The 12,855-nt window shown below is 46.4% G+C and overlaps 1 protein-coding gene across 4 annotated transcripts in view; it reads left to right on the plus strand.

Annotated features, from left to right (window-relative positions):
- Positions 1-10,290: 10,290 nt before the first annotated feature.
- The window catches only part of LOC128684935 (thioester-containing protein 1 allele R1), a 105,242-nt gene continuing 102,677 nt past the window's right edge, over positions 10,291-12,855 (plus strand). For all 4 annotated transcript variants that reach the window (XM_053771302.1, XM_053771300.1, XM_053771303.1 and 1 more), the window contains exon 1: positions 10,291-10,425. The gene's annotated coding sequence lies outside the window, so the exon portion shown is untranslated. The remainder of the gene's footprint in view (positions 10,426-12,855) is intronic.

The raw sequence follows: 12,855 nt of genomic DNA on the forward strand, positions 1-12,855 counted from the left end.
CACCTTTTTAGGATGGTGTATTATTATTATAATCAAAAAGAAGCACTAAGCCACAAGGGCTATGCAGGGTAGGGAAGGAAGCGAGAGTATTGGGCAGTAGAAGGGGGGAGGGATGATCAGTAGGTTACAGAAAACAGCGGGCCAGGGGATAGTGCGGGGGTAGAGGGCAGCAAGAGATTGAGGTAGAAAGGGCTGAAGGTACCATCAGAGTTTGTGAAGTAAGTCAGTTGTTGTCAAAAAGTCAATGAGAGAGTCCGGATGAAAGGTGGGTCCATCAGCGAGAAGGGAAGGTAAAGAGAGAGCAGTGGAGCGAAGACGACGTTGGAGGTATATTCTGCGTGCTCATTGATAAAGTGGGCAGTCTAATAGAATGTGGCTAACCGATAATGGAACCTGACAATTCTCACAGAGAGGAGCAGTGCGCCTCTCCATGAGATAACCATGAGTAAGACGAATATGGCCAATGTGAAGACGGGAGAGAGTAGTCTCCCAACCTCGACACTGGTGACAAGAAGACGGCCAGTAACCTATTCTCAGTTTAATAGATTGAAGTTTGTTACCAAGCAGAGTAGACCAACGTTGTTGCCAACGGGTGTGAAGGTGGGTAGCTATTACAGCACAATAGTCCGTAAATGGAACACCTCTATATGAAACTGGTAGGTCATGTACTGCTGACCGCGCAGCAGTGTCTGCCTGTTCATTGCCTTGTACGTCAACATGACCAGGGACCCAACAAAAAACAATATCTTTATGCTTGGAAGAGATGCGGCATAGCCAAAGTTGGATACGGAGGACTAAGGGTTGAGGTATCAAATTTTTGTATAGCCTGTAAAGCACTAAGGGAGTCTGAGACAACCACAAATGATGACACAGGCATAGATGCAATACGGATAAGTGCTGCAAGAATGGCATACAATTCAGCAGTAAAGATACTAGCCGAAGATAGTAAATGCCCTTGTACGACACTGTCTGGAAATACTGCTGCGAATCCTACGCCGTCAGAAGACTTAGAGCCATCTGTGTACACTGCAATGGCATTAGAATGAGAGTGGAAGTGGTCAAGAAAAAGAGAGTGGGAAGCTACCGTAGACAGTTGGGCTTTCGAGCAAGGGAGTGAGAAAGAACAGACTCGAACAGCTGGAACTTCCCAGGGGAGTAGGGAAAAGGGAGATGCTACATGAACATAGAGAGGTGGTAATTGAAGAGAAGACGAGCGAATGTAGGCGAAGAGAGAAGGGACGGAGCAAACAGGGGTGGCGAACAAATAAAGAATGTCTACTAATATCGGTGACCATTCTATAAATGGAAGGATTGCGGAGATCATGAAAGCGTACATAGTAGCGAAGGCAATGGGCATCACAGCGATCGGATAAGGATGGAACGTTCGCTTCTGCATAGAGGCTCTCAACAGGGGAAGAGCGAAAAGCATCAAGGCATAAACGTAATCCTTGGTGATGAATGGGGTTAAGGCTAGAGAGAGTAGCAGGAGAGGCTGCTGAATAGATCTGGTCACCACAATCAAGTTTCGATAAAATGAGGGCGGAATGTAGGCGAAGGAGAGTTCGACGATCAGCTCCCCATGAAAGATGAGCAAGGGTTTTAAGAAGGTTAAGCCGGCTGTGACAAGTTGCCTTCAGAGAGGTAATGTGAGGTTTCCAGGATAACCTATGGTAAAAGAGGAGGCCTAGAAACCTGACTGTATCACGTTCAGGGATACGGGAGCCGTAGAGGTACAAAGGATGATCGGAGATGACAGAGCGTCTAGTGAAAGTAATTTGGTGAGTTTTGGTACTGGAAAATTTAAACCCATGTGTGGTGGCCCAATTGGAAACATGGTCGACCACATGTTGGAGAGAAACTGTAATGAGGTGACAGTCAGCGCCTGCACATGCAATAGCAAAGCCATCAACATAGAGTGATGACCAAATATTGGAAGGAAGACTAGAGGCCAAATCATTTATAGCAAGGAGAAAAAGTGTTGTGCTCAGAACACATCCCTGGGGGACACCTTCAGCTTGGATAAAGTCCGGGGAGAGCACATTATTAACCCGAACACGGAAATGTCTGTCAGTTAAAAAGTTCTTAAGGAAGGATGGTAGATTGCCTCTAAGGCCTAAGGAGTGGGCTTGGGCCAAAATATTATACCTCCAAGTTGTGTCATATGCCTTCTCAAGGTCAAAAAATATGGCAATAACTGAGTGGTTATTCGCAAAGGCATTACGAACATATGTATCCAAGCGTAGTAAGGGGTCTATGGTAGAACGGTCTTTACGAAAGCCATATTGACGAGTGGAGAGACTATTGTGTGTCTCTAAATACCACACTAAATGTCTATTTACCAGGCATTCCATCACTTTGCAAACTGCACTAGTAAGAGCAATGGGACGATAGTGGGAGGCTTCATGTCCTGTAGTACCCGGTTTGCAGAAAGGGAGAACAATGGCAGATTTCCACAGCTGTGGAAGAACTCCCTGTGACGAAATAAGATTGAAAAGGCGTAATAGGACTGCAAGGGCTGACTGATGTAAATGTTGTAGCATACGTATATGAATGTCATCGGGCCCAGCTGCCGATGCTCGGCAAGTTGAGAGTGTTGCCTCCAGTTCCTGAAGTGTAAAAGGCACATTATACTGTTCTTCTCTGAGAGAAGAAAAGTCCAAGGGTGCTAACTCTCTGGCAGACTTTGAGGAAAGAAACGAGGGGCATAGATGGAGCCCCTGAGAAATACGGACCAGATGATTGCCAATTTCATTGGCAACATCTAGTGGGTTTGCTATATCAACACCGGCAACCCGCAGAACAGGAGCCGGGTCAGAATATTTGCCACTCAGTTTTTGTACTTTTTTCCAGACTGCACTCATAGAGGAAGCAGAGGTGATGGTGGAGACACAATCTCGTCAGTAAGTGCGTTTAGCGTCACGGATGACACGGCGAGCGATTGCACGCTTCTGCTTAAAATCAAGAAGTCTCTCCGTGGTTCTATTGTACCGGTACATGCCCCATGCAGCGCATTTCAAACGTACTGCACGAGCACAAGCAGGAGACCACCAAGGCACGCATTTCTGAGAATGCCTGCCCGAAGTTTGGGGTATAGAATGAGAAGCTGCGGTTAAAACAGAGGACGAGAAGAGGTGTAAGAGCTCATCAATGGAGGACGAAGAAGGAACCTCACTAAAAACAGTTAGTTGTGAGTAAAGGTTCCAATTTGCCTGATCAAACTGCCAGCGTGGGTTACGAAGAGGTGGCGAATATGATGGGGAAGTAAGAATGATTGGGAAATGATCACTGTCATGTAAATCCGGGAGAACAGACCAGGTGAAGTCTAATGCGGTGGAGGAAGAGCAGACTGAGAGATCGATGCAAGAGAGAGTATGAGTCCGAGGATCAAAATGGGTGTGAGTACCTGTATTTAAAACATGGAGGGAGTGGGTAGCAAGAAAAGCCTCTAACTGAATGCCACGGGAATCACAGTGAGACCCCCCCAGAGGAAATGATGGGCATTAAAATCGCCAAGTAACAGAAGTGGTGGCAGTAATGACGAAACAAGAAAGGCAATATCTGGGATAGATAATGCCCGAGAAGGAGAGAGATACAAAGAACAGAGTGTATACCACCTATGCAAGTAGATACGGGCTGCTGTGTAATGCAGCGAAGTACGAACAGATAGTTGATGGTATGGAATATCAGTGCATAGAAGAAGGGCACTTTCATTAAAGGTCCTATCAGGAAAAGGATCTGAAGAATACAATAAATTATAGCTTGAGATATGATAGATAACGGCAGAGTGTAATTTTGGTTCCTGTAAGCAAACACCAACGGGAAAACTGGGAGAGCAACATCTGAAGCTCACCCCGATTACCCCTGAGGCCATGAATATTCCACTGTAAATAGGCCATGATTGGCAACGATAAAGACACCTGAAATCCGCATGTAAGGGTACCTATGGACTAGAGGGGTTAGAAAAGTCCACATGCAGTGGCAAAGGAAAACATTCAAGTAGCGAAGGAACGGTGCGTTGTGAAGAAAGGAGTTGCACAGATGGAGAAGAGGAAAGAGAAGGAACAGAGGGTGGATCAGTGTCCATTGATGGTTTGGTCTCTGCAATATATTCAGAGATTGCTTCAAGTGTTTCGGAGTTCAGAGACGTCATATGGGAGACAATATTGGAGATGGAAGGAGTAGTAGTTTGAGTAAAGATTGGAGCTGTAATGGACTGTACCAAGGTATGGGGGGGGGGGCGAAAGGGTGGAGGGTACTGGAGAAGTGTGGGAGGGGACAGAAGAGGCAGAAACCTGGGAGGTGGCAGAAGAGGAAGAAACGTGGGAGGGGACAGGGGAGGAAGGCACAGTACGAAGAGGAGGGTGAACCTCCACACTTGTAACAGAGCCAGTGAAAGGGGAAGACTCAGGTACAGAGACCGGGAAGGTAAAATGTGGAGGTGGATGAAGAGAAGGAGGGGTTAAAGGAGATTTTTTGGGCCTCTGAGAAGTAGAGGGACGATTGGGAGGAGGTGTCGTACGAGGTCTTGTTGATACCAGGGTTCGTGAGGGAGGACACGAAGAAGTGAGGACAGACTGAGGAGTTGAAGTAGGGACGTCTGAGCCCAGGACAGCAAAAGAATTAGATACAGGAGTGACTATGGGACTGGCAACCGCAGAGGAGGCTGCAGAAGATGTGACCCCAGAAGCGGGGGGACGCTTTGAAACATGAGAATAAGAAACACGTGGCAGTCTCCCTTGGAGGCGGAGATGAGAAATCGCCATAGCATAAGGGAGACCTTCTGCTTCTTTGAGGCAACGAATTTCCCGCTCATTTAAGTAGACTTGGCAACGGCGAGAGTATGAAGGGTGAGCCTCATGACAATTGAGGCAAGAGGGAGTTCGACTGCAAGACATATTAGAATGGTCATCGGCACCACAGACTGGGTATTCGGCTATAGATCTGCAATATTTTGCTGGGTGGCCAAATCGCCAGCAATTCCTACACTGTTGCAGTGTAGGGATCACCTTCCGAACTTGTAACCGATGTCCTGCTACATAAACAGAGGATGGGAGTTCACGGCTGTCAAAAGTTAAACGAGCCACATTACAAGGGTATCGTCTTCGCCCGCGGGCAGGAAGAACATAAGTGTCTATCTTGAGAATTGGGAGATCTTGGAGTTCCAGCTGTTCGAGAATGTCAGTGCCACATGTCTGGAAATTCTGTTGGACTATGGTATGGGGCAGAATAACAGTATCACTACAAGAATTGAGGGAATGATGTTATTCAATAGTGATAGGAATAGTATCGATATGTGAAAGAAGAGAAAGATCATGAGCCTGAGTAGAATTCTGGACTGTGATGATGCACATACCACTCTTAAGAGCATGAAAGGAAATATCTCTACCAACGTGGCGTAGGAGCGCTTTGCCAATACTATGGTCGGAAAGATAGGCAGTAGAAGAAGTCGGTCTTAATGTAAAGAATTTAGTCCATTGTGTGGTGTGAAACTGAGTGTGGAGAGGGAGTGCATAACGTGTCGGTCTTTTCCGAGTAGAAAGGGAAGGTAACGAAGTAACATCATTAGGAGATTGTCGTTGACGTTTAGAAGTGGGACCAGAGTCGGTCCAATGTGGGACGGGCTGGCGATTCGAAAATTGCCACACCGTAGAGGGAGAAACTGGAAGCATAGTCAAAGGAGAGCGGAGGTCAGACAAATCGAAGGAGTCAGTGGAAGCCCCTGGTACCTGAAGCGGGTGAGGAAACGGCACCAGGAAGAGGTACAGGGGCCTTAGGAACGTCCGAAGAGTGGCCGAAAGATGAGGCGAGGTCAGAACATGGTGCGGTAATAATAAGGGGCCCGGTGGTAGCGGGGTCATGGATCGGGTACTCCATGGTTAGGTTACTTCTTTCTTTTTGTTTTTAAGAAAAAAAAGAACTCGTGCCACACCCTACCCATCATGCCAGTAAACCAGCAATCCGGGATAGCAACCTCACATCTGCCGAGCTACCCCGGTGGACAAAATAGAGGGCGGCCAGATATCCTCCACAAAGCATACCTCCTTCGGCCACCACCCCCGGAATCCGAAAGGTGGCTTCCAGAGATACACCCGTCGCCCGAAAAACACCCAAAGCCACCCTCCGGGATACCGGAGAGGGATCAGGACATCCCCAGGCGATCCAGATTCCACGGCAAACTACGCCACCGCCAAGAATCTCAATGGAATGGGATGAACCCTGGTACCCTTTCCCCTACCCAGGAACTAGCACGCCTTTGGGAAAAATCCCAAAGGCCAAAAAAGGAAGGGCAAAAGGGAGGGGTGGGGAGGAGGAGGAGGAAAGGAAAAAGAGGAGGATGGGATAGGGAAGGGGGGATTGGGGGATAGTTAGGTTCGGTTTGAGGAAGGAGACCGACAGGTCTAATTCCTCAGACCAAGAGCCTCTTCACCACGCCAAGGAGCCCCCCTTGAAGAGGTTAGGATGGTGTAAATGAGGCTTCCATAGATATCATGTATTGCACTAGCTGGGGCTTCCTCTCCTCATGTAGCTGCAGAGACTATACTTCTTCAGGGAAGGCTGGCCTCTGTTAGCTGATATTACCACTGATTTTGTAGGATTGCTTTGGATTATTAACATATTTACAAGAACTGGTAGTGAGGTGACCCATGGGAGCAGCAGAGTTGAGCAAGGGGGAGCAGAAGGATAATGCAGTGTGCTTGACACCAGACTGGTAGCCTATGATCACTGACTGTTGGCAGATGTCACTAGTGTGACATCTTTGTGGGCTATTCATATGCATGTATGGGAGGCCTACATTTGCTTGGCTATGCACAACTTTGAATGACATTATGTCCAAATTTTCATGAAATTTGTGGTATCTTCCCCAAATCTGTTGATCGGCTTATTTTTATGTCATCAGTGAATTTATTCATGTTATGTAAATTATTAACAATGTGCCAAATGTGTTTGATCCCTCTTTCTGATTTTACCCCATTTATGCAAACTTTGTTTTCTATTAGTTAACTCCCTCAAGGGAAGTTCCCTGAAGCTGATGAGAGGCTTTCGATCCAAGGAATTGAACTTGTGCTCCCCTTCCTCATATCAAACTTGAATGCCTCTCATTCCTGCAGGTGCTGTATGATTCCTATGGGTTTAGTGCCCTTCCATGAATGCAATAATAATAATAATAATAATAATGATAATAGTCTTGTCTTGATTCATGATAGAGGTTTTGTGCCATGAGTAGTGGCTAGTCACCTTCCGTATATTCTCGCTCTGCATGATAACAATGACAATACAAGTTGCAACAATGAGTTGGTGAACAGCCGTCAACATACAGCACATAATATGTGGAAGAGAATGCATTATGAATAAGGCAAAACTTAAGGCATTATGTTGGACTTTCACGACCAAACTTTGTGTTCTACCCTTCCCTGACCCCCACTGACTGTCCTCTACCCTTTCACAACATTGTCCCCCATTCCCTCCTACCCTTGTTCACCATTGCCCCCTCACTCCCACCTACCCTTGTTCACCATTGCCCACTCCCTCCTACGCCTTGTTCACCATTGTCCTTCACTCCTTACTACATCTTGTTCACCATCGTCCCTCACTCCCTACTATGCCTTGTTCACTGTTGTCCTTCACTCCCTCCTACCCTTGTTCACCATTGTTCCTCACCCCCTACTACGGCTTGTTCACCATTGTCCTTCACTCCCTTCTATAGCTTGTTCACCATTGTCCTTCACTCCCTGCTACCCTTGTTCACAAATGTTCCTCACTGCCTCCTACCCTTGCACACATTTCCCTGCAGCTTTGTATGACCCTTGCGCTTTCCCTGATTATATTAATATTTTGTTGTACTCTAACAAGGCTCAATAGAAATACCAGAACTGGAAATACCAGGATTGGAAATACCAGGACTGGAAATACTTGGACTGGAAATACCAGAGTTGGAAATACCAGGAATGGAAATACCAGGATTGGAAATAGGAGGGTCAGCCATGTTCTTCTCACGGATGATCTGCTTGCTCCACTGAGATGCCAGGTCACGCTCCCAAATATGCGTTACGCTGACGCAGTGGTCTGGAGTTTTACGACTCACTCGCCATGGATTCTAACCCTATCCGTACCATATGTTGTTAAATTGTATGATCATAATGAGTTTAGCCCTTAGTTTTGATTATAATAATAATATTAAATATGTTCTTTGTTTATCAGCTCATGTTTCATGTTCTCTTTACCGAGCTTTGTACTGCATGTTGTACCACATGTTGTACCATAGCCCTTGTGGTTTAGCGCTTCTTTTTTATTATAATGTACCACTTAACACATTGAATCACATGGCGTACAATATTTTGTGCTACATCCTGTGTGACATACCACCTAGCATCACACCATACTATGCCACAAGTACCATGTACTACTTCGTACTACAACCACTTTATACCTTGTGTCGCAAGGTGCACCACACACTGTACCATGAACCAAATGTACTGTAATTAGTATTACCTGCCATATGCTACACCACACTTTTTAAACATGTACCACACGCTATACCACACCACGCATCACATACTGCACCACATAATTCTGTACCACACAACCCATTATTCCACTCCATGTGCTACATGTACCTCACATATACACTACCACTCCATATGATGTAGTGCATGTTTCACACCATGTACCACAACGTATCCCATATATACTAACACTCTACATGCTGTACTGCACCATGTACCACAATGTACCACACCATGTACCACACCTTGTACCACACGCTTCATATACCACACTGGACCACACACCACACACTCTGTACCACACTATATGCCACACCTTGTACCACACCATATACCACATCTTGTACCACACTGTACCATGTACCACACACCACACTATGTACCACACTGTCCATGTACTACACTGTATCATGTACCACACACCACACCATGTACCACACTATACCATGTATCACTGTAATATGTACCACAAACCACACAGTGTACTACACTGTACCATGTACCACACACCACTATGTATCACACTGTACCATGTATCACACCACACTGTACCATGTACCACACACCACACCATGTACCACACTATGCCATGTACCACACACCACACCATATACCACACTGTACCATGTACCACACACCACACCGTGTACCACTATACCATGTACCACACTGTACTATGTACCACACACCACACTATGTACCACACACCACACTATGTACCACACACCACACTATGTACTACACTGTACCATGTACCACACACCGCACCGTGTACCACACACTACACTATGCACCACACACCAATATGTACCAATGTACCACACACCATACTGTACCATGTACAACACACTGTACCATGTACCACACACCACACCATGTACCACACCACACTATGTACCACACACCACACTGTACCATGTACAACACACTGTACCATGTACCAGACACCATACCATGTACCACACACCACACCGTGTACCACACACCACACTAGGTACCACACTGTACCATGTACCCCACACCACACTATATACCATACACCACACTATGTACCGCACACCACACTGTACCATGTACAACACACTGTACCATGTACCACACACAACACAATGTACCACACACCACACCAAGTACCACACACCATACCATGTACCACACACTGTACCATGTACCAAACACCACACCGTGTACCACACACCACACTAGGTACCACAATGTACCACACTAGGTACCACACTGTACCATGTACCACACTGTACCATGTACCACACTATGTACCACACCACACCATGTACCACACTACCACAACAGTGGAGGTGGGGACAGTCACTCACCTTGGGAGAGATTTGATCAAGCAACAAGTAGTGATCCCAACTAAACTAACGGTAACCTCTACCCTCAGTATTTCTGCTGGTTTGGCGAACTTACCATCAACAATTTACAAGTAATACGGACATTAGGGAAAGTTACGTAACATCATTAGCAAAAAAGGGAGTAATTAATATTTTTTGGGAGGGAGGGAGGCTAGAAGTATGTTTGTGTCTGAGGTGAAAGTGGAAATGGCAACCTCCGCTATTTTAGAAATTTCTAGCCAGCCATTTCTCGCGCTAAAAGTGGCTGTTGAAACGAGTGGAGGGATTTAATTATCATGACAATGGAGGCAAGAGCGTGACAAGTGTATATGAGAATGTTTTTGAGTTTGTATAGTTCATGCAGTACGAGAGTTTGGGTGACAATGCGGCAGCAATGACATCATTATGGCAGTACGACTTGTGGGCATCGTCAGTGTTGTCTTGGAGGTGAAAGAAGGAGGAGTGACACTCGTTGCTGCTGCTCTTTCCTTCTGTACCACCTGTTATAGTCTTGGTTGATTGTGCAGCTGCGTGAGGGAGTAACGTTGCTGGTGACGGTACTAGTGAAGGTGAGTAGTCAAGCATAGCTGTGACTGCTGCAATATGGTCGTAACACCACTTCTGAAACTAAAAGCTTTCACCAGCCTTACACCTTGAGGAAGAATGGTGAAGTATTGTTGTTTGTTGGTGATGGTGAGGCCTAAGGTCTCTGCTGTGATGATGATAGTGATGGTGGGGATACTGTGATGGTGATGGTGGGAATGCTGTTAGTGGGGATGCTGTGATGGTAATACTGTGGTGGTGATTCTATGGTGATGCTGTGGTGGTGATGCAGTGATGGTGGGGATTCTGTGATGGTGAGAATGCTGTTCTTGTGATGCTGTGCTGGTGATATGATGATGCTGTGGTGGTGGGGAGGCTGTGATATTGGGAATGCTGTGCTTATGCTATGATATTGAGTGCTGTGATGGTGGGGATGCTGTAATGGTAATATAGTGATGCTGTGTGTGTGTGTGATGCTATGATGATGCTGTGTTGATACGGTGATGCTGTGGTGGTGGTAGGATAATGCTGTGATGGGGATGCTGTGATGGTGGTGCTGAGTGATGCTGTGCTGATATGGTGATGCTGTGGTGGTGGTAGGATAATGCTGTGATGGGGATGCTGTGATGGTGGTGCTGAGTGATGCTGTGCTGATATGGTGATGCTGTGGTGGTGGTAGGATAATGCTGTGATGGGGATGCTGTGATGGTGGTGCTGTGTGATGCTGTGCTGATATGGTGATGCTGTGCTGAAATGGTGATGCTGTGCTGATATGGTGATGTGGTGGTGGTAGGATGATGCTGTGATGGTATGGTAGTAATGCTGTGAATGGTGGGGATGCTGTGATGGTGATATGATAATGATGCTGTGGTGATGTGATGGGGATGCTGTGATGGTGGTGCTGTGATGGGATTGCTGTGAGTGTGATGATGTGTTGATATGGTAGTGATGCTGTGCTGATACGGTGATGCTGTGGTGGTGGTAGGTATGATACTGTGATATGGTAGTATAATGCTGTGAATGTAGTGTTGCTGTAATTGTGATTCGGTTTTTGATGGTAATGAGTCAATTTTAATTACTTTCCAATCTCTTATGAAAATTGTTATCACCCGCCATCTTTGTTGTAATAGAAGTGTTATTGTAGATGGTGTGAAGCAGCCATGAGTGGTGACAGGCAGGCTGTGCAGTTGTTGGTGGCCTGCAGCAGTCATGAGTGGTGACAGGCAGGCTGTGCAGCTGTGAGTGGCCTGCAGCAGTCATGAGTACGTCGTGACATAGGTAGGCTGTGCAGCTGTTGGCGGCCTGCAGCAGTCATGAGTGCGTCGTGACATATAGGTAGGCTGTGCAGCTATTGGCGGCCTGCAGCAGTCATGAGTGCGTCGTGACATATAGGTAGGCTGTGCAGCTGTTGGCGGCCTGCAGCAGTCATGAGTACGTCGTGACATAGGTAGGCTGTGTAGTTGTTGGCGGCCTGCAGCAGTCATGAGTGTGTCGTGACATATAGGTAGACTGTGCGTCTGTGGGTGGCCTGCAGCAGTCATGTGTGGTGACATATAGGCAGGCTGTGCAGCTGTGGGTGTAGGCGGGCAGCGACCTCGTCTACGCCCACAGAACACACCACGGGCGGCCTACGCGACACCCACGACAACACTTCCTGGTCTGCTGTTCTTAGTCAATCTTTATATTGTCTTAACACTTCAAGGAAGGGGAAGTTGCCTTGATGCTGGTGAATGGCTCTTGATCCAAGAAAATGGAGCTGCATTCCCCTTCCTTGGATCAGACCTGATCTCCAGGTGCTATATGGTCGGGTTTATCGCTAACCCCCAGTGGAGATGTCATGTTTGAGGGCGATGTGTAAATATTAAGACTGGAATTATCTAAGCTTTAATTCTGAGAGCTCAGGAGGAATTATTGAGGTGGTCTGGACACATACAGGAGGGAAAATAGGATGGCTAAGAGAGTAAATAAATGTGTGATGGAAGAGAGTACATAAATGTGTTCCAGGGGAAGGGTTGGAGAGAGGAAGTAAAGGATGTTTGCATGTCCAATAGTCTTGAGTGAGTGGAGGCAAGTGGTTGTTTTTATGGTTTGACGTGCTGTTGGAGTGTGAGCAAGATACCATTTATGAAGGGATTCAGGGAAACCGGTTAACCAGACTTGAGTGCTCTTGGGAAATACAATGCCTGCACTCCGAAGGATGGGTGAGGATTTTGCAGTTCGGAGAATTGTCTGGTAAACAGCTATTTAATGAATGATGGTGACTGTCTCGTAGCGGATAGGGAAACATGGCAACAGTTCAGTGTTACATAACATCAGTGCACTGTTTTTTAACCTTATTACAAAAAAAAAATGCACTTGGGAAACAAAGTTATGACGACTTTTCGGTCCTACTTGAACCAGTGTTAACATATGACTTGTTAATGGTTCAAGTCCGACCGAAACGGCATTAGAAGTTT

This window comes from Cherax quadricarinatus, chromosome 5 (genome assembly GCF_038502225.1).
Source record: "Cherax quadricarinatus isolate ZL_2023a chromosome 5, ASM3850222v1, whole genome shotgun sequence".
NCBI classification, from domain to species: Eukaryota; Metazoa; Arthropoda; class Malacostraca; order Decapoda; family Parastacidae; genus Cherax; species Cherax quadricarinatus.